Consider the following 23,889-nt stretch of genomic DNA (forward strand, 5'->3'; position numbering starts at 1 on the left):
TTAGGAGCCAAGTTGGCTTTGAAGCCAGGGAGACATGGGTTCAAATTGTTTCTTTGATACATACTGGCTGTGTAGCTATGGGCAAGTCACTCAGTCTCTTAGTACTCAAGTCAACAGGTCCTAAAGACCCTTTTACACTCCGAAAGATTGTTGAAGATCTCAAGGAACTTTTGTTCATATTTGTTATATCTTTGTCATCTTAAAAATTAAAATGGATAAATTTTTTTAAGTTATTTGTTTTAAAACCAATAATAAAGCCATTATAAATATGAAATAAAAAATATTTTAATGAAAATAACTTTTCCAAAACAACAAAATTAGTGAGAATAGGGTAAAATATTTTACATACTTTTGCAAATCTCTTTAATGTCTGGCTTAATAGGAGATAAACAGATTTTCATATCTGCTTCTGTGTCCAATTTTGTTTTGGTTGAACTATATAAAGAAAATCCATTCTCACAGAGATATGTAGTTGGAAAGGGAGTGTTTTTTTATTGTAGCTTTTTATTTACAAAAGTGAGTACCTTAAAAGGCAAATAATTTCTCAGTTTTATTATGAAAATAGTTTTGACTTTGTGACCTCATGAAAAAGTTTTGGAAGCCCCCAAGAGTCCATGAGAACTGCAGTTCTAGGCAATTCTGCAAGACTATACGTTTCAGGTACTAAGGTACTAGCTGGGTAACCCAGGACAAATCACTTAATCCTATTTGCTTCAGTTTCCTCCTCTGAGCTGGAGAAGGAAGTGATAAACCCACTCCAGTATCTCTGCCAAGAAAACCCCAAATGAAGTCACAAAGAGCCAGACATGGCAAAACTACTGACCATCAACAACATACATTGTAAAGAAGGTGTTTACTTGTATTGATAGAACTTCATCCCCAGAACTTCCCCCACCAATTAAAATCACAGGTACAAGCCCTGTCTTCTATCCACATCCAATAGAGAAGGTGATGAGAATTTTAAATAGTTTAGTAGCTAAGTAAAAAAAGAGATACTATGTGTGTAAAATTATCAATTGATTAAATATAGAAGGAAAATGAGAAAGGAGAAGCATCAAGACTGCCTCTGAACATCCATCTAGTATTATTGGGAACAGGGGAATTATTTTGCTCTGGATAGAAAAGATGAAGTTTGATGGAAGAGAAGGGATGGAAGGCTAGGACCCTGGTAGGTCCATTGTGTGGTTTCAGATGATCCTGGCTGGTATGAGAGAAATTGTGTAAAATACCTCACTTTTTTGTTTCCCACTCTGTCTCTGCATTCTTCCATCAGACTTGTATTCCAAGCAAATTACCCTTTCATTCCTCCAGTGCCTTCTAATTATGTCCCTGCTTATAGAGATATCATAAGGCTGAATTGAATTCCATTCAGCAAGCATTTATTAAATACCTACTAGGTACTAAGTGTTAAGATAAAAACAAAATGGCCCCCATGTCAAGAAGCTGATATTTCTCCTGTAACAAAATGACATGTACACAGATGATAATGGTGATTGATGATGATGATATTAATTCTGGTGGTGGTGGTGATAACAACTAGCACCTTATGTAGTATTTTAAGATTTATAAATTGCTTTTAAAATATCTTATTTTATTTTCACAATAACTTGGGAAGTAGGGGCTATTATTAACATTTTACAGAGGAAAAAACTGATGCAGACAGAAGTTAAGTGAATTGACCAGAATCACAGTCAGGTCTTCTGACTTCAAGTCTGTTAAATGAAAAATATAGATCAGTTAACTGGGGCCAAGGGATGGTGTGTGGGAAAACTCATGGGATCAGGACAAGTTTCTTGTAGGAAGAAGGGATACCTTAGATGAGCCTTAAAGAGAGCTAAGGATTCCAGAACAGTCTGTATAAAGATTCAGACACACACAAAAAAAAATTAGAATATGCATGCAGGGAACAGCTAGTAAGTCAGCATGTTTGGGAACATGAAGTGTATAATATGGAGTAATGTGAAATCAGTTTGGACAGATGGATTGGAGCCAGGCTCTGTAATGAGTTTTAAAGGCCAAAAAGATGGGTGTTTTATTCTGGAGGTAATAGATAGCCACCTGGACTTCTTGAGCAGAGGAATGGTACAATCAGACTTTTAGAAATATGAATTTGGCCCTAATGAGAGATGGATTGAAGGAGAATGAGATGAGAGAGACCAAATGGGAGACCATGCCCATTATTCAGAGGCAACATGATGAATGAAAGGAAAAAAGAGCTGGAAGCAAAGTGATGAAGGGAGAATCTGCAGTCAGCCAATCTACCCAACAATGGATTGATTATGGAGAGTCAGAGAAATTGAAAAGGAAGGTGTGACTCTGGGTGACTGAAATAATAATTGTGCCCTCAACAGAAATAAGAAAGGGAAGAAGAAGATTGGATTTATTAGGGAAAGCAATGGGTTCTCTTTTGGAGTCTGTTACATTTAATGGCACTTAAGGCTTTATTTTTCAGATAGGGAAACTCATTCCCTGTGAAGTGAAGAAGAGGATTATTAGACTGAGAAGTAGAAAGAATCTTAGAGACAATCTAGCCCCAAGCCTTCATTTTATGATGAGAAAACTGAGGTTCAGAGAGGTTCTGATTTTGTATTTAAGTATGTATTAAGTATTTGTGTATTCAATAATAGAATCAGGAGTCAGGTGTCTCTCCATTAGACCATACTGCTTCTTGGACTCCTCAACCTAAAAAAGAGAAATATCACATTGGAAAATATATTTCCTAACTTATTTTGGAAATATGGAAATATCCTAACTGATTTGGAAAGTGTTGGAAAGTGTCTTTGAAAGTGACTGGCCCTTCCTGAACAGGGGATCCCCACAGAGGAAGAGATGGCTGCCATGTTCCACCCCAACTTGAGCTTGGCAACAAAAATGTATTGGAAAGGATGATTAAGTAGCTGAACATTGTGACAATCTGATCTGCTCCCACAACATTGCTCAAGCATTGCCTCCCTCCCTTCCCTCCCTCCTTCTGCTGTTCTACTTCCTCGGGACAGCAATAGGATTGCAGCAAAGTGTCCCGACGCTTTGGCTCCAGAACTGGAATTGGAGCATCAGGCTGGTCATTACAGTAAGTGCCAGAACTTCATTCATGAACCTCAACTTGCCTCACCAGGGAGACAAGTAAGAGGTAGGATGGATGGGTCTACATACATCAATTAAGGCAGCAATTATCTGCAAATTGGATGGAATACATATGCCAATGACATACTGCTACTTGAATTTAACAGCTTGGGCATTTTTTGTAATGCCCAAATGGACACATTGTACACCTGCCAGCCTCAGTTAGGGGCTGTGGCCCACGGGGAGCCCATCTGTTCTAGGATGAAGTCCAGAAAGACACGGAGTCATTATCCCAAAGGACTGCATCCCAGCATCCTTCATCTCAGCATCCTACGACTCGTAAAAAAATCACAAAGGCTTACTATGATATGGTGTTTTCCTTACAATGATCACTTCTCACAAACTGAAAGGTATAGATCAAGGAGCACTGCCTGCTTTTTACAGAGGCACCAAGAGCACAGTTACAGTAAATAGCTGAGCTTAGATTAAAAAATAAAAATAATTCAATATTTAGGGACCTTACATTCACCTGAGGCTTGTAGGTGGGAGTGGAGTTGGGATACTCTATATACACAAAAAAGTCCACATAAAATGGCAAGAGGAGGAAGAGAGCACTGGTGATTAGGAGAGTGAGAAAGGGCTTCCCATAGAAGGAAAGAGCTGAGATGAGGCTTGATAGAAGCTAAGGATTCCAAGAAGTGTTTGGAAAGGAAAGGGACAAACAGCTTAAAAAAAGCATAGAGATGGTGGCAGGAATGGAATTCTGAGTACAGGGAACATCAGGTAGACAAGGTTATCGTAAAGTATAAGATAGGGAGTCTGTGAAATCTCCTAATCCTAACGTTGATTTAGGGCAGCTAGATGGCACAATAGAGTCTGGAAAACTCAATTTCCAGAATTCAAATACGGCCTCAGACACTCCTGGACAAGTCACTTCATCCTATTTGTCTCAGTTTCTTCATCAGTAAAATGATCTGGAGAAGGAAATAGCAAAACACTCCAGTGATCTTCCCAAATGGTGTCACAAAGTCAGACATGTCTGAAAACGACATGTTGTAAAATAAGCCCAGAAAAGTAGACTGGAGCCAGAGGTGCTATTGCCTAGTTTGGTGAAAACTCCACCAAATACCTTTCAGAAATTTGTTCATTTGAAAAACACTTATCAAGTACTACACTGGGTATGAGTATTGTGCTAAGAGAAAGAAGAGATACTGAATTTAGCTGAAATTGCAATTGCAGAACTAATTGTTATGAGATCCAAAAGGGATATTCATAGTAGGTAGCCTGAGGGTTAGGGAAGGCTTTGGGATTGAACATTTGAATTGGGCTTTTTATTTAAATAGGTAAAGAGGAAAAAGTGCAATCTAGATATAGGAAAAGAGATGAGCTGAAATAATATTAGGGAGCAAAAAGTATACTCAAATATGTACATGTTGTCTCTTCTATTATAATATATGCTCCTTGAAAGGAAGGACTTTTTTATTTTCATTAATGTACAGAACCTAGCATGTAATAGTTGCATAACAAATACTTGTTGACTAGTTGATGGAATGACTTAGGGGAAATTCTCCAAATAGCTCAAGCAGATAATTTTCAAAGATCAGAAGTACCTTCTTCTTCACTTCATCCTCACCTCCTTTTCTTATTTCCCACCTCCCTTTGTTCAGATTCCCTTAATTCTGGTCTACAGCATAGAGAGAGTTTACCTACCAATCAGACTTCCAAGAAAATATTTTAATGATTTAGAAAAAATAACAACAAAATTCATATGGAACAATAAAAAGTCGAGAATCTCAAGGGAATTAATGAAAAAAAAATCAAATGAAGGTGGTCTAGCTGTACCTGATCTAAAATTATATTATAAAGCAGCAGTCACCAAAACCATCTGGTATTGGCTTAGAAATAGATTAGTTGATCAGTGGAAAAGGTTAGGTTCACAAGACAGAATAGTCAACTATAGCAATCTAGTGTTTGACAAACCCAAAGATTCTAAATTTTGGGATAAGATTTCATTATTTGATAAAAACTGCTGGGATAACTGGAAATTAGTATGGCAGAAATTAGGCAAGGACCCACACTTAACACCACATACCAAGATAAGATCAAAATGGGTCCATGACCTAGGCATAAAGAACGAGATTATAAATAAATTAGAGGAACATAGGATAGTTTATCTCTCAGACTTGTGGAGGAGAAAGAAATTTGTGACCAAAGATGAACTAGAGACCATTACCAATCACAAAATAGAAAATTTTGATTATATCAAATTAAAAAGCCTTTGTACAAACAGAACAAATGCAAACAAGATTAGTAGGGAAGTAACTAACTGGGAAAACATCTTTACAATTAAAGGTTCTGATAAAGGCCTCATTTCCAAAATATATAGAGAACTGACTCAAATTTATAAAAAATCAAGCCATTCTCCAATTGATAAATGGTCAAAGGATATAAACAGACAATTTTCAGATGAAGAAATTGAAACTATTACCACTCACATGAAAGAGTGTTCCAAATCACTATTGATCAGAGAAATGCAAATTAAGACAACTCTGAGATACCACTACACACCTGTCAGATTGGCTAAGATGACAGGAAAAAACAATGATGAATGTTGGAGGGGATGCGGGAAAACGGGGACATTGATGCATTGTTGGTGGAGTTGTGAACGAATCCAGCCATTCTGGAGAGCGATCTGGAATTATGCCCAAAAAGTTATCAAACTGTGCATACCCTTTGATCCAACAGTGTTTCTATTGGGCTTATACCCCAAAGAGATACTAAAAAAGGGAAGGGGACCTGTATGTGCCAAAATGTTTGTAGCAGCCCTGTTTGTAGTGGCTAGAAACTGGAAAATGAATGGATGCCCATCAATTGGAGAATGGCTGGGTAAATTGTGGTATATGAATGTTATGGAATATTATTGCTCTGTAAGGAATGACCAGCAGGATGAATACAGAGAGGCTTGGAGAGACCTACATGGACTGATGCTAAGTGAGATGAGCAGAACCAGGAGATCATTATACACTTCGACAACGATATTGTATGAGGATGTATTCTGATGGAAGTGGATTTCTCTGACAAAGAGACTTAACTGAGTTTCATTGGAGAAATGATGGACAGAAACAGCTACACCCAAAGAAGGAATACTGGAAAATGAATGTGAACTATTTGCATTTTTGATTTTCTTCCCGAGTTATTTTTACCTTCTGAATCCAATTCTCCCTGTGCAACAAGAGAACTGTTTGGTTCTGCAAATATGTATTGTATCTAGGATATACTGCAACATGTTTAGCATATATAGGACTGCTTGCCATCCTGGGGGGGGGGGGAGGAGGGAGGGAGGGGAAAAAACGAAACATAAGTGATTGCAAGGGATAATGTCGTGTAGAAATTATCCTGGCATGGATTCTGTCAATGCGAAGTTATTATTAAATAAAATAAAATTTATTATTAAAAAATAAAAAAATAAAAAAATAAAAAAAAAATAGAATAAAAAAAAAAAAAAAAAAAAAAAAAAAAAGAGAGAGTTTACCACATGGACACATAGTCCCATGCAAATCCCTTGCAAAGCAAACATAAAAGGCAGGGGAAAGAAAATCCATTTGTTTTAGAGACTGATTCTTGATCTCTCTCATGACCGCAAAAGCCAGTTGTCATGTCTGGGCTAAGTAATGATCAGTTCCCAAGGAAGGGGAAAAAAATCTTAGCTGATCTAGTCTCACTAAATCCAGAAAGAACACCTGGCAGGCACATCTGGCCCAATAGTCCAATAGTCCTCTGATAGTCATTGAACAATATGGTTTCTCATATATTGTACCCAGTTTTAGAGATTAAAACTCTACTCAATCTAACAATTCACTGAGTGCCCTCAGGAAAATCAGTGAATTTTATTCTTCTTTAACTCAGTTATCCCTTCAATATAATGGGAAGACTCCTCTCTGCCAGTCCCACACACACACATTGAACCACAAAGGGTCCCTGTGAAAACACAAAACAATAGCCTTTAAAAGTGATTTCAAAAAAATCCAAAGAAAAGGTATCTATAATAACACACAAAGTATCTTCATTCTCATGATTGCTGTTGATAAATACAAAGACATATTGTTATAGAGTGCCTCTGATAATTCAGGTCCAATTTTGTCCTTGTGACCTTGATACAGACCCACTTAACCATTCTGGTTTTCCCAGAAGGCTTAGAAATTCTCTTCTTATCTCTTTGCTAGGATAAAGGAACTGGAGGTTGAAAAGGAAGGAGAAAGTGATTTTTAGGTTCTTTTTTTCTTTTTTGCAGGAGAGGAATTGAGCTTTTCAAGAGAAGGAGAGGAGAGGAGCTACTAAAAAGATATGGATGGAGATGGGAGCCAAGAGAAAAGGGACAGCCATGTGAGTTGGCACCATGGGCAGACCTCCTTGGAGCCAGCTAGTCCTGTCTAGCTGATTAGACCAATTAATTTGCTATCTGTTCAGGGACAGATAACACTGGGAGGCTGAGAAGGCTGATTGCAGAATGCATAGTGGTAGGGAGGAGGGTTGGGGGAGGAGATGGTGTAACTGGGAACAGAAAGAATGGCCTAGACCAATGACTAAAGACACAAATTTTTTAAAAATTAAATCTCTTGGTTAATAAGATTTCAGATAGTGTCCAGGCGGGGAAGGAAAACTGAGTCTTTCTCACCCCACCTTCCCTCCATCTCCTCCCTAGCACAACCTGCATATACCAAGTTCAGAACCTAGATCTCCTTATCCCTAGTTTTCTTACCCATAATTTCATAGATATTAGAAAGTTAAAGGTTGAAGGATACAGAACATAGACTGTTATAGCTGGAAAGGGTCTTAAAAGTTAAAATATTAGGCCTTGCAAATTCCCATTTCCTCCTCCTCTAATCCCTATGATTAAGAGTTAAGCCTGTCAAGGGAAAAAGCCACTTTCCTCTTTATTTCCTCTCTCATCATTAGCCAGTTGAGCCGCCTCCCTCTCCAGGTTCTAGCCTTCTTTGCCTTGTTTGCATTTTATACTTTTCCTCTCCAACCCCACCATAATCTTCCCCTTTTCTTATATACATTCTTTCCACCATGTTGAGTTCACAGAAACCTGGCCCACCTTCTTGAGCCAGCCCATCCCTGGCCACCTTCTTGAGTGAGATTTCTCCTTTACTCATATCCACCAGTTCCCTAGGCCAATTGGAGCAACTGATCTGCTTTTTTCTTTAGAATGACCCTTCCAAAACCTTGCCCTGCCACTCTCACCTTCAAACTTCTCCCCACAGGTTCACTCCATCTTTCTGTTTCACCTAGTCTACAGACATCCAGTTTTCTCACCCTCTTATTTCAAGAAATCGAGTATACCTGATTCTCAGACTTCCTAAATATCCCAGAACCTAACCTCATAAAGAACTTCAAGACAGACATTGATACCCCCTCAAACATCCTGGATAATCAACTACCGTGATCTCTATATTCAGGGCATCTTGGTCACCCAGAGGGATGACCATGTCTTAGATTTCTCTGTCATCCATAACTATATCTTCATGAACCAAATATCCCCTTTCTGATCACAATCTGTTGCTTACCTACCACTTCATCCTAATCTTCCTACCCAGTACATCTCTCCTGATCTGACCTCAATTTTCATCCTTCACAATTTCAAACCTATATTTCAACAATATATTATCCCACTGGGGACATTATTTATGCCTTTCTAAACTCCAATCCCACTATTCAGTCTTTGTGGGACTCCATCCCTACCCAAGATTCTACATGTGCCAAGTAGGTTTGCTACAAATTTATATTAGATTAGCTCTATTAGACATTCATTGCAGTATGGCAAACAATTTTATATTTTAATGTTTAGCTCTCCTGTTCCTCTCAGTTTATATTTATTTTAGAAGATTCTAATTTCTTTTTTATTTTTCAAATATATTCAAAGATAGTTTTCAACATTCACCTTTGCAGAATCCTGTGTTCCAAATTTTTCTCCCTCCCTCCTCCATCCCTCCTATAGACAGCAAGAAATCCATTATAGGCTTAACATGTGCAATACTTCTAAACATATTTCCAAATTCATCATGCTGCACAAGAAAAATCAGACCAAATAGTGAAAGAAAACAAGAAGAGGAAAAAACAAGTAAATGAACAACAAGTGAAAATACTATGTTTTGATCCACATTCAATCTCTATAGTTCTCTTGCTTAAAAAAAAAAATCCTAATTGATTCTTGGTCACACTTCTCACTACAACAATTCTTTGTCCTTTCCTCTGAGTCCCCTAAACCACCATGAAACATATTCAGCAGAAGATAGTGCCTTTGATTTTTATGAAAAAAAAAATCCCTAGTGAGTTCTTCTTTTCCTCCCTACTCCAAATCTTAAAACTCCTCTACAATGTTACCCCATTCTCTCATTCTTTTCCTCCAGTCTCTGAGAAAGAAATAGTAGTTCTTGCAAGGCCACCTGTGCCCTGGAGATCTCATCCCCTCCTCTGGGATCTTTCCTCTTTGTCCCCTCTTTATCTCTTTCCCATTTTCAATTGTCCATCTATGTTGGCTGCCTCCACCTACTTTATCATCACCCGCTCAAATCTCAACCCCTTGCAATCTGCTTGACAACCCCTTTATTGAGAATTGCCTATAGTCAGACAACAATCTCCTAATTGTTAAATCCAGTGTTATATTCCACTTGTTCTCTGAAGTTTTTTATACAATCACTTACCATCTACTCTGGAAAACTGCCCCCTTAACTTCCGTGAAAAGACACTTTTCTTATCTTCCTACCAATCTGATCACTCATTCCTGGTCCTTCTTGTTGGATTTTCATTCATCTCTCACACTTCAGTGGGTGCATTCCCCTCCATTTCACTGTACCCCAAGACACTGGACTTTATTTTATTCTTTCTCTATATTTTCTTCCTTGGTGACTCCATTCCTATGGAACCAATTATCATGTCTGAGCAGATGGCTCCCAAATCTATATGAACTGACCCAGATGTCTTTTCTATGGCAATTCCATATAAGCAAGCAACTCTTGAACATTTATATCTAAATAACCTTCAATATCTCAACTTATCATCAACTAAAATAGAATGTTCCCCTTTAGCTCTTCCTCCCAATTCCTTTTTTTTCTTTTGAGAGTACCACTATCATTCTGGTTATTATTTTCAAATCATTGCATCATCTTCTTCCTTCCACTCTCCCCTTGCTTCTGCCATATCTCATCAGTAGCCAGGTTTTGTCTGCTCTACTTCCACAATTCTCATTCCCATCCATCTTCCTCTCTCTGTAACCCCAATTCAAGCCTGCTAACATCTCTATTGCAAAAGCCTCCAAGTTGACTATTTCCAGTTTGTTACCTCTTCAATCTATCTTCCACATAACTGTGATTCCTCCTTCCTGAAATTATCTTCCAGATATTTAATTGGGGTAGAAGAAGAGGAGGAAGAAAGAAAGAAAGAGGGAGACAGAGAAAAGAATGTAAACTTCTTGGGGGTGGAAATTATTATTATTTTTTGCTTCTGTATCCCAGGATTTATTAAAATTCCTTGAACATATCAGGTGCTTAGTAGATTGTTATTGTTATTATTATTAGGATTGGGAAAATAAACTATTATTAAATTAGACTCAGAGCATCAAATTTGAAACAAGAAGACCTGAGTTTGAAATCAAGTTTTGTCACTTACTAACTCTGATCCCTTGGAGTAAATATCTCCTGGAAGGCTTCAGTTTTCTCATTTGTAAATGCATAAATAATAATAATGCTTGCACTACTTACCTATTAGAATTGAACTGGATTGTGAAGAGAGGTAGACTCTTAATTAGGCTATTTCAATATTCCAAGCATAGAGTGATTTTAAAGCATATTCAAGAGACATTTCAAAGGTAAAAGTGACAGCAACAGATTAGATATGGTGTGTGTGTGTGTGTGAGAGTGAGGGTATATGTACATGCATATAAAAAATTAATAAGAGTTAAAAATGATACTTAAGTTGTAAGCCTAGAAGACTAAGAACATGGTAGTTCCCTTAACAATGTAAGGAAGTTAGAAGAGGAAAGTTTAGGGGGAAAGATAATGAGTATAGTTTTTGATACCTTAATTTTAAGATGTCTGGATAGCAGGTTTGAGATAACTGAAAGCTATTCAGAGATGAGAAATTGGAGGTCAGCAGAGTAGTTAGGTCTCAAAAAATAGATTTGAAAATTATCCACATATAACTTCACATGTGGTTTCTTAATTGTGGAGGGATAAGGGAAAGAACCAAGAACTCAAAAATCTTAAAAAACAAATGTAAAAATTGTGTTTTGAATGTAAGTGGGGAAAATATTAAATAATTTTAAAAAGAAAATTATCTGCATAGAGATAATAATCACATCCAAGATCAGATGTCAGGTAGAGGGAGAAGAGGACCAGGAAAGCATCCTATGGGACATCTATAGTTGGAGGGTGTGACTTAATGAGGAACCAGTAAAAGGAGATTAAGAATGAACAGTCAGATAGTAAGAGGAAAATCAGAAAACAATAATATCTAGAGGAGAAAGTATTAAGAAATAGGTGAATGATGGGTTCAAAACTTACAGAGGTCAAAAAGAATAAGGATAAAAAAAAAACACGCCATTGAATTTGGTGATCACTGGTAACTTTGGAAAGAATAGTTTTAGGTGAATAATGAAGTCAAAAGCCAAATGATAAGGAGATGAGAGTGAGAGGGAAAAAATGGAAGCATCTACTGAAGGCAACCTTCTCAAAAGCGTATGTATCTACTACCACAAAGGGTAGTAGAGATTTTGGATGGAAATGGGAAGGGAAGGAATAAGAGATTTTGAGGGTGTATATAGGTTAAAGGGAAGCAGCCAAAAAAAGTGAAGTAGAGATTTGCCTTGGAAGAAGGTAAGGTGAAAGCTCATATACCAAAATCTGGAGTGGTTCCTAAGAGGAAATCCAAGTTATCGTGATTTAGCACCAATGGTCAGGAAGTAGTAGGTACTGATTAAGGTTTGTTGAACTGCATTGCTGAAACCCTTCATTTTACAGAAAAGGAAGCTGAGGTCTAGTTAGGGAAAGTAACTTGCCAAAAATCACAAAACTCACAAATGACAGAGTTTGGATTCAAAACCAGGGTCTCTGAGGTCAAATCCACTGCTCTCTATACCATAACATATCACTTACTAAATGTTGTGTTTTGTTTTGGGTTTTTTTCCTTAAAGAAATCTTTGCTATCAGCTTCTTTTCTTATAATTTACTTCTTTAATATAGAAACAAAAGGTAATTTGTTTAAATCCAGTTACTGAAGATTCCAGGCATTTGGGTTCTGATAAATTGAAGTCTTCCTACATTTCCCCACAGTATGTACAGGGCTATGGCATTAAGTAAATCACAATCTTTATGGCCACATTTCTCATCTTTGAAACCCTAAAACTCTAGACAGAAAGTCAGGTATTCAGGTATTATCAGTACTTGTCCCAACAACTGGGATGTTTCTTGATCTTTTTTGTGTCACGACCCCTTTGTCAGCCTGGAGAAGTCAATGCAATCCTCACAAAAATGGCATTAAATGCATTAATGCATGGGATTATGCAGAAAGTTACAAAAATATTTAGAATTTTTAAAACTGTCTTCAGAAGTCCTAAATTAAGGACCCTTGGACTAGATGATTTTTAAAAGTCCTCTGTTTCTGTTTCTGTTTAAAAGTAATTCTGTTTCTCTGTATCTATAAACAATAGTTCCTCGAGCAGGTAAACACACAGATTCTGTGAACCTGCCTTCATTGGGCAGATGTTGTCCAGGAGGGTGGTGGTGACATTCTGGAGGGATCCCTGCTCTTCTGTCTCTTTGCAGTGTGCCCAGCTGTTGACTGAGTGGCCAGGAATGGGGATGCTGAAGGGTTATTCATTGATGTCACCCTAGGTAACTCCTGGGAAGACAGGACAAGTAGAGTTTTTTCTAGCATTTTACAGAGCTATCCCAATAGGCACCTAAAACCTATTCCTCTGCCAGGGGTCCTCAAACTACAGCCTGCGGGCCAGATGCAGCAGCTGAGGACGATTATCTCCCTCACCTGGGGCTATGAAGTTTCTTTATTTAAAGGCCCACAAAACAAAGTTTTTGTTTTTACTAGAGTCTGGCCCTCCAACAGTCTGAGGGACAGTGAACTGGCCCCCTGTTTTAAAAGTTTGAGGACTCCTACTAGAGACTCTTCATTAGTGTAAGAAAGCAGAGAGCATGAGCAGGACATCCTGGAGAAAACATATTCTAGAGCCTTAAGTAGACTATAGAGACTGAGGTTCTCCCCCCTACCCCCAGACATTAAATTTTAAGGACTCTGAGAGTGTTTGCAACTATTTGGGAGATGGCAACCCAGCTAGTTTAGTAAAAATGATTAGTTAAATTAGGAAGCTACTGAACAAGAGCGAGATGGATAAATTCGCCTTCTTTCCTCTCCTTTCAGTCTCCTTCTTTCTTCTTCCCACTATTAGAGTCTTCCTACTAGTATCCTTCTCCTCCTCCCTTCCCCCCACTCATCTCAAGGTCCTCCTATTCATGTTTGCCTCAGTACTATGGTTTGGAACATTTTCCTTAAGTACAAAAACTCTTTGTTAAAGATCCATGCCTGGAGAGCACCTTAGGGGTCCTAGGGGTTACTGAGTTTTACTTATTTGATACATCAGGCCCAGAAATTACTTGACCCAGATCATAGTTTATAGCTACAGAACTGACAGGGATTTTGAGCCTAAACCTCCTCATTTGACAGATGAGAAAACTGAAGCTAAATAAGGAAAGTAACTTACTCAGGATCACACAGGTAGTAAATATCTGAGGTAAGTACATCAGTCTTTCTGATTCCTTGTCTAGTGCTTTGTCCACTATACCATACTTCTAATATGATTCGGCCCAATATAAGTGGCCCAAACTCCAGGAGGGACTTGGACTTTAGCACGTATAAGCTAGAGGAAAGAAAACTGATCTTAAAACCATGAAGCCTTGGATTCAAGTTCCGCTCCTGACATCTTCTGGCTATGAAACTCTGGACAACATTTTTTAACGCCTGGTTTCTCCAGCAACTCTTAAGTTTCTAAGTTGCATAGCACATATCATTCTTTCTTGAACAAAAGATGTTCCTCACCAAGACTCTCCTACACATCAATACAATTATAAATCCAAAAATAACACAAGCTTAGGACCAGAAGGAGACCTAAACTTAATGATTAGGCTGGTATACATGTTATTTGTTTTCCAGAAAACTCCCTGGCAGAAATGCACTCCCTTTAAAAATGTTCAAGAAGAACCAAGTTTAGAATTCAATGTTTAGATGAGAATTGACTATGTCAGGCAGGACAGGAACATTAAATTATGAATCAAGAAACCTGAAGGCAAATCCCAACTCCTCTGTTGACTAGCCATGTGGTCCTGGACAAATTAGCTCATGTCTAAGGTCCTAGGATTTCTTTATATTCAAAAGTTCTTAGCATGATGTTTCACTATCATCATTTATCTATCCATCCATCTATTCATCCACCCATCTATCTATTACTCAGCTATTTATTATATATATATATATAATCTGTCTATCTTTCATCTATCAATCATATGAATTTATCATCTATCTCTCTTTCATATTTATATATAGAGAGAATTATTATCTACCTCTATCACCTATCTCTCTATTTATCTATTATTATCATATCTATCATCTATATCATTTCTATCCATCATCCATCTATAACATATCTATCATCCATCTCTTTATCATCTATCTTATCACATATCTATCATCTATATCTTTTATCTATCATCCATCTATTTATCTATCATCTATCACATATCTATTATTATCTATCTATATTTATCTTTCTGTCTGTCATTTTATCTCTATCCTATCTAGTTATCATTTATCTCTGTCTCAATCTCTCATTTGCCTCATATCTATTTATCATCTATCTATATCTTATGTATCTATCATATATCTACCTCTATCTCTATTACCTACCAAGTATCATCTATCTCTATCCTCTATCACATATGTATTTATCATCTATATTTATCTCTGCCATCTATCTCTAGCCTTTCTATCATTTATCTCTTTCTCAATCTATCATCTATCACATATCTATTAATCCTCTATCTATATCTATGTATCTATCATGTATCTATCTCTATCACCTATCATGTATCATCTATCTCTATCATCTATCACATATCTATGATCTATCTCTATCATCTATTTATCTCTGCCTAAATCTATCTATCTATCTATCGTCTATTTGTCAGTCTCAGTAAGAAGCTATATGGTACCGACAGAATATCTGGTTCTTCTTTTCTCCAGGAAAAAGTGCACCTAAAGTGCACTATATAACCAGTAGGGAGGTTTCTGACCATTGAAGAACAAACAGCATAAGCTTAATTAGTTCCTCTGAGTTAGAAAGCAAAAAGAAATTCCCTGGAAGGCTGGGAATGCAAATAAATGAGATTCTGTGTGTAAAGGACTTAGCACAGTGCTTGGCACATTGCTGCTGTTTTTCAGTCATTTTTGTCATATTTGACTCTTCATGACCCCATTTGGGGTTTTCTTGGCAAAAATCCTGAAGTAGTTTTGTCACTATTCTCTCCAGTTCATTTTACTGATGAGAAAACTGAAGCAGACAGAGTTCAGTGATTTATTTGCCTAGGGCCACATAGCTGAGGCTGGATTTGAACTCAGGAAGAAAACTCTTTCTCACAATCTGACACTCTAACCACTGTGCCATCTGACTGTCGCCTCCCTGGCACATAGTAGGCACTTGATAAATATCTGCTTATTACCTCCTCTCCCTCCCCTGGAGTATGCTGTCAGAAATATTACTCCATTCCCTTCCCTGGAGATCCTTCAGTGATAGGTAGGGTGTAGGATGATACCTGGAAAAGAGAATGGATGTAACTGCCTCAGTCTCCTTAGTGATAATAAAGGAAATTCTAATTTGGTCTGAAAAGCAGTTCGGCAACCCTGCCCGGCCCAGCCTTGCCCAGAAACAAGAGAGTTTATGAGACCAGGGTCACTTGGGGGTGTGAGCCGGGATGGAGAGGAGAGCCTGAAGGAGCCAGAATTCCCCTTTTGAGATTGAGGACAGGGAGGGGAGGGCAGGCAAATTGCTTGCCAAAGTACAGAGGTCCACATCCGTGTGGCCCATGGCAGGCCAGGCCAGGTCACGTTCCACAGAAACTAGACCCAGCCTGTCAAGGACACCATGAGGAGGGGAGGGGAAGAAATAAACTATATACAACCAGGATTCCAAGGGGATTTAGTTTCAAAGTTGCACCAGCCATTTCCTGGAATCCAATGGGAGCAAGTTCTGAGAATTGGGGGGGAGGGGAGAAAAGGGGAGGAATGGAGAGGGGGAAAAAAGGGAAAGCAAAAAAAAAAAAAAAAAAAAGACAGAGTGACATGTGGGTGTGGGTGTGCTGGGAAGGAGAGAGGAACCCAACTCACATGGAACAGAAGTCATGTTGGCAGGACAAGGCTCCCAGAGGTAAGAAGGAAGTCCAGCTGGGGACAGCTCCTGCACTACTCATCAATTCCCCACCACCAGCACTACCCCTCAAGGGGGAGAGAGGGGAGGAAGAGAAAGGAATAATAAAAAGCTGCTGCGCTAGCAGAATCTGGCCAATAAGCACACTGACTGCCCCCTTTCCAACATGCACACATCACACACCCATCAAGTCTACCAGAGAAGAGTGAAGGGGAAAGAGAATTCTCCCTCTGCCCTTCTCTCCCCATCCTTCAGAGTTTTCCCATCTGAAAAAAATGGGATCTAAAAACAGATTATTTAGTGTCTCCCAGCTCTTGATCCTATGAGTTCATCTGTTCTTCCTCCTCTCTAACTTCTTTCTTTTTTAACTTGGTCCCCACTTATTCCAGCACTGGTCACTGGAGAGAACTGAAGTCCATAAAAATGAAGTAACCTCTCCAAGTGGTTAGCTATAGCCAGCTATAGGGGCCAAAGCCAAGTTTAGAACCCAGGTTTCTTACAAGACTTCCAGCCCAGTGTTACTTCCAGTGTATTCATCAATCAATCAACAAGTATTTGTTGAGTGCCAGGCATAGGCTCTAACCCCACTCTATCTTCTTCTCATTTTTTTCACCTTTTCTCATCATAGTTGCTTCACTCTGAATTTTATGGTTCTAAAACTGAACAATTTGGGGATCAACCAAAGCCCGCTTCCACCAGCACCCTAGCTATTGTCCACTCACGGATTCAAACCTTGAAAATAATTAAAATGCTTTTTAAATTTTTCAGTTCTTTGTTTTTCAAGTAGGACAAAATGCACTTTGTGTCTTTCTTCATTGTCTCTCCAAGTTGCTGGGTAGATGAGAATAGTGTAATGGATAGAAAAAGTCAGGGAGAAAGAAGAGTCGGAGAGTCATTGATCAAAAGAACATTAGTCTCTCATAGGTTGTTCCACATGTACTTTGCATTGAATCTATTTCTTGTCCTATCCTTTCCAACACTACTGAGTTCATAAAGGAATGATTTGTGACCATTTAGAAAGAGAAGCATTTATCACACAAAGTCATCAATGGTCACATCAATAACAGATAATGCTAGACTAACTTTGTTTCCTTCTCCAATGGGGTTGATGGACTAGTTGGCCAATAGATGCTAGAGATATATCTGAATTTCAACAAAGAATTGACAATCTATCGTAATCCTTAGTCAAGATAGGGAGACATGGACCACATGATCATAAAGCCCATAACTAGATAACTTTAGATAGATTCAGACCTACATCAATGACTTGATCATAATGAATGAAATCATCAATAAATTGATGTCAACTGGGAAACAAGTCTCTGATAGCATCTCAAGGATCTTTTCCTTAGGTCCAGGATGATCAACATTTTTGTCAATGACTTTGTTGAAAGACTAGATCTGTGTACTTATCAAATTTGCAGATTATGTGAAACTGGAAGAGAAAGATAAAATGTTGGATGATAGAATTAGAATCCGAAAGGATTGCGAAAGGCTGAACAGATGGGCTGAATCTAATAAAATGAAACTGTGTATAAATGTAAAGTTTCTACACTTGAGTTGGTTTTTTTTAATATTACACAAGTACAGAATGAAAAAGAAATGGCCAGACAGCCAGTTTGTGTGAAAAAAAGATCTGTGGGTTTCAGTGGAATGCAAGCTTACTATGAGTCACCAACCTGACACAGCAGCCAAAGAACTAATTCAATCTCAGGCTGTGTTAATAGAAATAGAGTATCCAGAACTTTTCCTCAAAAGCACTGGAGTGTCCAGCACCAGGCAGGTGATAGATAGTCTTGCAATTATTTTGCCCTGGTCAGACCTCATCTAGGGTGTTTTATGCATTTTCAGGCATCTCTAGGTACATTATCAGACATCAACAAACATAGTCAGTGTTTAATGACTGTATATTTGCTAATAGAGTAGATGTTTGATAATGGGAAGACTGGAGCCTATGATGTTGTACTAGAACATGTTAAAGAACTAAGGACAGATCACCTGTGGGAGGAAAAAAATTTAAGGGCAATATGACAGCCATCCTGAGGTGTTCAGAAGGCTGTCACGAGGAACAGGGATTAGATTTTTTCTGTTTGATCCCAGAGGCTGGGAGCATAAAGGCAGATTCTGATTAAATATAAGGGAAAACTTTCTAACAATCAGGGATTCTAAAAGTAGAAAGGACTCTCTTAGGACAAAATTATGTATCATAAAAATCCTTTAAGAAGAGACTAGATGATCACTTGTTGGGTTTATTACTGGAGAAATTTTTGCTTGGGTACAGATGGCCTCGATGAGGCTCTGGGATTCTTCGAGCTAAGGCTGGTGAAGTGGCAGTCTGGTAATTTTTAGCAGTCTCCTTTTCATTTTCTCAAGTCCTGGCACTTATGTTTGCCCATCTAGCACATATCAAGTACTGAGGAAGAGCAACTTGAATAGAGACCCAGGAAATTAGAAAATAAGAAAGTGAAAAAGTAAAAAATCAAGAAAGTAAAAAAGTCAAAATGTTGTCCTTACACACACACACACACACACACACACACACACACACACACACAAACACGCCTCCTCCTGTGGATTGGTCTCTTCTCATCAGCATGGAGATAATCTGGTATTAGTCTACATTGATAAAATGTTTGTCCCTCATTCTTGAAGAGGACCATAACGTCAAGGGAGGTGAAGCTGTGATGTGCAAGTGAATTGGATTTAAGTGAGGTAAGAATGGGTAAGGTCACCTGCTCATTTTTCCCTCCAGAACCATTTGCGTCCAGTGACTAGATACAGATCAAGATAAATGGAGATGGCCCTAGATGCAGTGAGGGACCTTGGCCTTTTTAAGTTAAAATATTTAACAAGATTCAGTTTGACTGAGGTCTCACCCATTCAATGATTAAGGCTAGGTAGCAGTTGAGGCTTTTACCTAGTCCAAAAAAAAAAAAAACTCTAAATAAATAAATCTGAGAGGGGAAGACCTTCAGGGTTTCTGGTTCATGTTTCTCTTTCCTGAGCATCCTAATGTCTCGCGAGCCCTTCTCGGCCCTTTTAGTGCTTCCTAAATATCAATAATTAGGAGGAAATTGATCCTCCAACTGATGAAAGCCTTTATTACTTTATTATTAAGCTCCTACTGTGGATAGCTTTACACAAAGTGAGACAAGTGCACAGTGTTTTTCATAAGGACTTTCACTCTAAGACGGTATTGACATGGTTTGTTACATTTTGTAATAGCTCTAATTATTAGAAAGTTTTTCCCAACATAAGCCAAAATTGGACTCTTGGCACCTTGCACTAAATGTTCCTTGTACCTCCTTCTACTTGAAGTCAGTTATCATGTTTCACCTTAGTTTTCTCTTCTCCCAAGTCTTTAGTTTTCTTTTTATACCCAAGTCTTTGCTAGTATTTTTTCCCAACTGATCCTCATATAACATTAATTCCAGCCCCTTTTTCCATTCTTCATAAATTGTAGGGTCTAGAACTGAGCTTATTGCAGAATATATCTGATGAGAACAAAGCACAATGGCATACTTCCCTATTTCTGGATTTTAAGCCTCCCATAATGCAGCCCAAAATCACACTAGATTTTTTTCTTTTTCGATTGACTCACATTGAGCTTACAGTACAATAAAAACCCCTAATCTTTTAAAAAAGAATTTCTGTCTATTCTTCCACCATCTTTTATTTGTAAAGTTGATTTTTTGGTATCTACATGCAAGATTTTCCATTTATCTCAATAGACTGTCCATCAAATTACATGTCACAACATTGATAATGACTTTCTCCTTCTTCAATTAGCCCATGAAAATTAACAAAGTTTTCTGTGCTTGAGGGAAAAAAATCAGACATCATACGTAAATGAGATAAACTTTGTTTATCCTCCTTATTCTCTCTATGTTGGTCTTCCTCAGGATTCTGGATTACTTGCAGGGTGAGGCAAAGGAATTCATTTTTGCTAGTGACAGATAAGGTTTTTCCTAAGTTTACAAAACAGAGAGTACGAGAAGAAGGAGGAAGGGATGGCTGGGAAAGAAAGAATTGGGAAATGTCAGTAGGAAAAAGTTTTGTGGTGTGGTAAAAATGTTGTCAGTTGCAGAGATGTTTGGAACCTAACTGAAAAGGGGCGGTGGAGCCAAACAAGGCATTTTGGATAATCCTCAATTATCTCAGGGCAAAACTAGTGTATGGATCATCCAGACCCTTCTCCTTCTCCCTTTCCCTCCCTCCTCATTGGCTGTTGTCCTGATTGCTAGTTCCTCTCTGGAGAAATAAGAGGGGGTGGGGGGAGTAGAGATGAAGATGAGTTTAGGAAGGGAAATCCACTTCTTTCTCAATTCTGCCCCACCAACTATTCTGGTGAACGTCAGGCTGATGTCAGAAGAGGATTAAGCTATTGGCTAAAGTGAAGTTTTTTGATTCTCTGTGAATTTCAATTCCCTCAGCTATCCCTTTGCCCCTTAGCCATGGAAAATCAAAAGATGAACACATGGCAACAAATGCATGAGGCTGTTCCCCTGAATGAGAGCCAAGTTGGAATCAGAGCCTGGTAAAAGAACCTTCTACATTTAGAGTCTCAAGTTGCTAAGATCTGAGTCTTCTCCCTAGGAAGCCAGAAAGTTGGGGACAGGCTTGGGTGGCAGAGAAGTCTCAGTGGGGTGTGCATGTGTGTGTCCACACAAGGGGATGTTTCTATAAAAGCCATTTCATACATTCCTCTGATTTGAAGCCAATTACCTCTCTAATCTCTGCCAAATTGTAAAGTAGATTTCAATCAGGGTTGTGCTGGAGGCAGCTCCTATTAGCTCTAGAAAGAGACTGTTAAATTTTTAGTGTGACATTTATATCTCAGAAATGGGCAAATGCTACAAATCGGGACCTGATTTATTGTGTTGTTCATTATATAGGCTTAATAAAGTGATAGAGAAAATGTGAATAACTCAGATTAAACTTAAAGGCACATGCTATTTACACTTCACACCCCCCAGTTGTTAAATATTTACCATCATATCACATTTCAGCTCAATAGATTGAAAACTTTCCTTATGATTAGAACCATTCCAGGATGAAGTAGCAGGGTCTCCTCAATAGAAGTAAACACTCAATGTGATTCTACATTGTTTTTACCTTATGCTCTATATTCCAATTTTATGTAGCCCATACCCAACATTCCATGTCCAGTCTCCCCACATATGCCTGGAAAGCTCCCCCTCCTTACTTCTGCTTCTCTCTATCTCCTTCCTAATCTCAGTTCAAAGACTATTTCCTTCCTATAAAAGACTTTTATTGATTCCTCAAGTTGTTATTGATTTGTCCTTCCCCTTATCGCCAAATTATTTTGCATTTACATCTCTGAGTCTCCCCTCCTTGAATCACTATCATCATCTGCAGAAAAATTCCCTTTTTTAGATTTCAAAATTCTTTGATATAAACCCACCCCACCCCCATTCTCCTATGCTTTATGCCAATCTATGTTTATGTTAAAGAGGTCCATCTCTTCATCAAAGCTCATCCCTTCACACAACCTTGGAACTCTTTAACTTTTAATAGACAATGTTCCAAATATTCTTCCATGGAATGTCACACATGGATTTCCATAGCACATATATCCAAGAAGATCCTGACAAGATCCTCCTAAATCCCTTTGAAAGGAGAATTCTTCACGACTTTTTGTATGGTGCCCACTTTGCAGTTGGTAAAACCACCTATAGGTCCTTTCCCAGAATAATGCATTTAAGTGCATAACATAAAATACATGTTACATAAAAAAAAACCAATTTTACTGATACATATTTAATGAAGTATTTTTCTCATTCAATTTCATGGACCATAGAAGTCTCTCTCTCTATTTGGTTCAATGCAATTCAAGCCAGTTAATTTCTACAAACTTTTATTGAGTATCTTCCCAATATGGAGCATAAATATTATGTTAAGATCCCATATTTCCTAAGCCTCTTCTGAACCACTGAGGACTCCACCATTCTCATCACTGAACTCCTTCAGTGGTTAAGACATCTAAATTGTCCCTGATTAAACTCTATTCCATTATAAAAGAACCTATACTTTTCCCTTTCTTCCTTTAAAGGTAAATTGTGATTACATTCTCTGAGAGTGCCCAGACCTATTTTAGGCACTGTTTGGGGCAGAGAAGCAGGGGAGGAAGCCATGGTCACTTTTCTTGAGGGGTCCCCATTCCAGCCAAGGTTGTTTTCCTCCAATTGATTTCACTTGCAATGGAAGAAATTGTGACTCCCAAGGGGCAAATATTTCCTAAATTTTATAGGCAAGAGCACTAGGGTGCAGTTAACCTGAAGAAAGGTCTTAAGAGTGCTTGCATGTACAAACACCCAAACGTACCCCAAAACTAGAGATTTTTGCACTTGCCGCAAACAGCACAACCAAGGAAGGAGAGACAAAGGAGAAATCTCTGGATATTCTCACTAACTAGATCATAAACTCTATTGTTTCTATGCTGCCAAAAGGCCACAAAGTTCTATCTGTCTACTTTCAATTCAGTACTACAGGATGAGACTTTGGCCACTTTTCCCAAGCTTTGTCTCTGCACATGCATGTAGACACATGTTTTAGAACAGGCAGGTATATCATTAATCAAACTAAAAGTCATGTTGCCAATTCTATTCCAGGAGCAAAAAGGTGTGCCTCGGGTATCAAACCTGAGCATCCACTAACAAAATTGGCATCAATTGGCACCGGTCTAGACATGTACAGATCAAAAGGGCCACAGAGCCCAAGACGCTGATCATGGGGGACCAGGATCATGAAGAGCAGAGGAGTCCCAATTACTCCTGAGGACCCTGGTAAGCAGATTATTCCATGGAATGGAAATCAGTAATATTCTCCTCCAGGGTCAGAGCCGGAGGGGACCTTAATGGCTATCTAGAATAAGGTTCTCATTTTACACATGAGTACAGGGAAGGAAGTGACTTTTTAGGTCCTGTCTGCCAAGCCATACAGCTTATTAGCAGCACAAGTCTGAGTCTGGAAACCAAAAATGTGCCCAGCGATTGGAAAATGAACAAATTATATAGCATATAAGCATGATGGACTAAAACTGGGCTGGGTAAAATGACAAATGGGAAGAATTAAGAGAAATACGGGAAGGGATGCAATATGAGGAAAGTAGAGCCAAGGAAATAATATACACAATGACTGTATCAAAGTAAAATAAAGTCAACATGGAGAGGCAAAGTCTCTCCAGTCACATTTCAGGGTTCTCTGCACTGTTTCTAAGATGTTTTGGATTCCTAAAAGACAGTCAGCTCCCATAAAAAAGCATGAGCAGGACAGAAAATGAGTAGCTGAACACATCTCTGAAAAGAGTTTTGTTC

General features: G+C 38.4%; 1 long non-coding RNA gene across 1 annotated transcript; it reads left to right on the forward strand.

Moving 5' to 3' along the window:
- Nucleotides 1-714: 714 nt before the first annotated feature.
- On the forward strand, nucleotides 715-23,353 carry LOC127557758 (uncharacterized). The gene is made up of 3 exons (XR_007952619.1): nucleotides 715-948; nucleotides 7,355-7,446; nucleotides 23,185-23,353. It is a non-coding gene; the product is annotated as an uncharacterized LOC127557758 (long non-coding RNA).
- Nucleotides 23,354-23,889: the final 536 nt, after the last annotated feature.

Source organism: Antechinus flavipes, chromosome 3, assembly GCF_016432865.1.
Source record: "Antechinus flavipes isolate AdamAnt ecotype Samford, QLD, Australia chromosome 3, AdamAnt_v2, whole genome shotgun sequence".
Taxonomy (NCBI): Eukaryota; Metazoa; Chordata; class Mammalia; order Dasyuromorphia; family Dasyuridae; genus Antechinus; species Antechinus flavipes.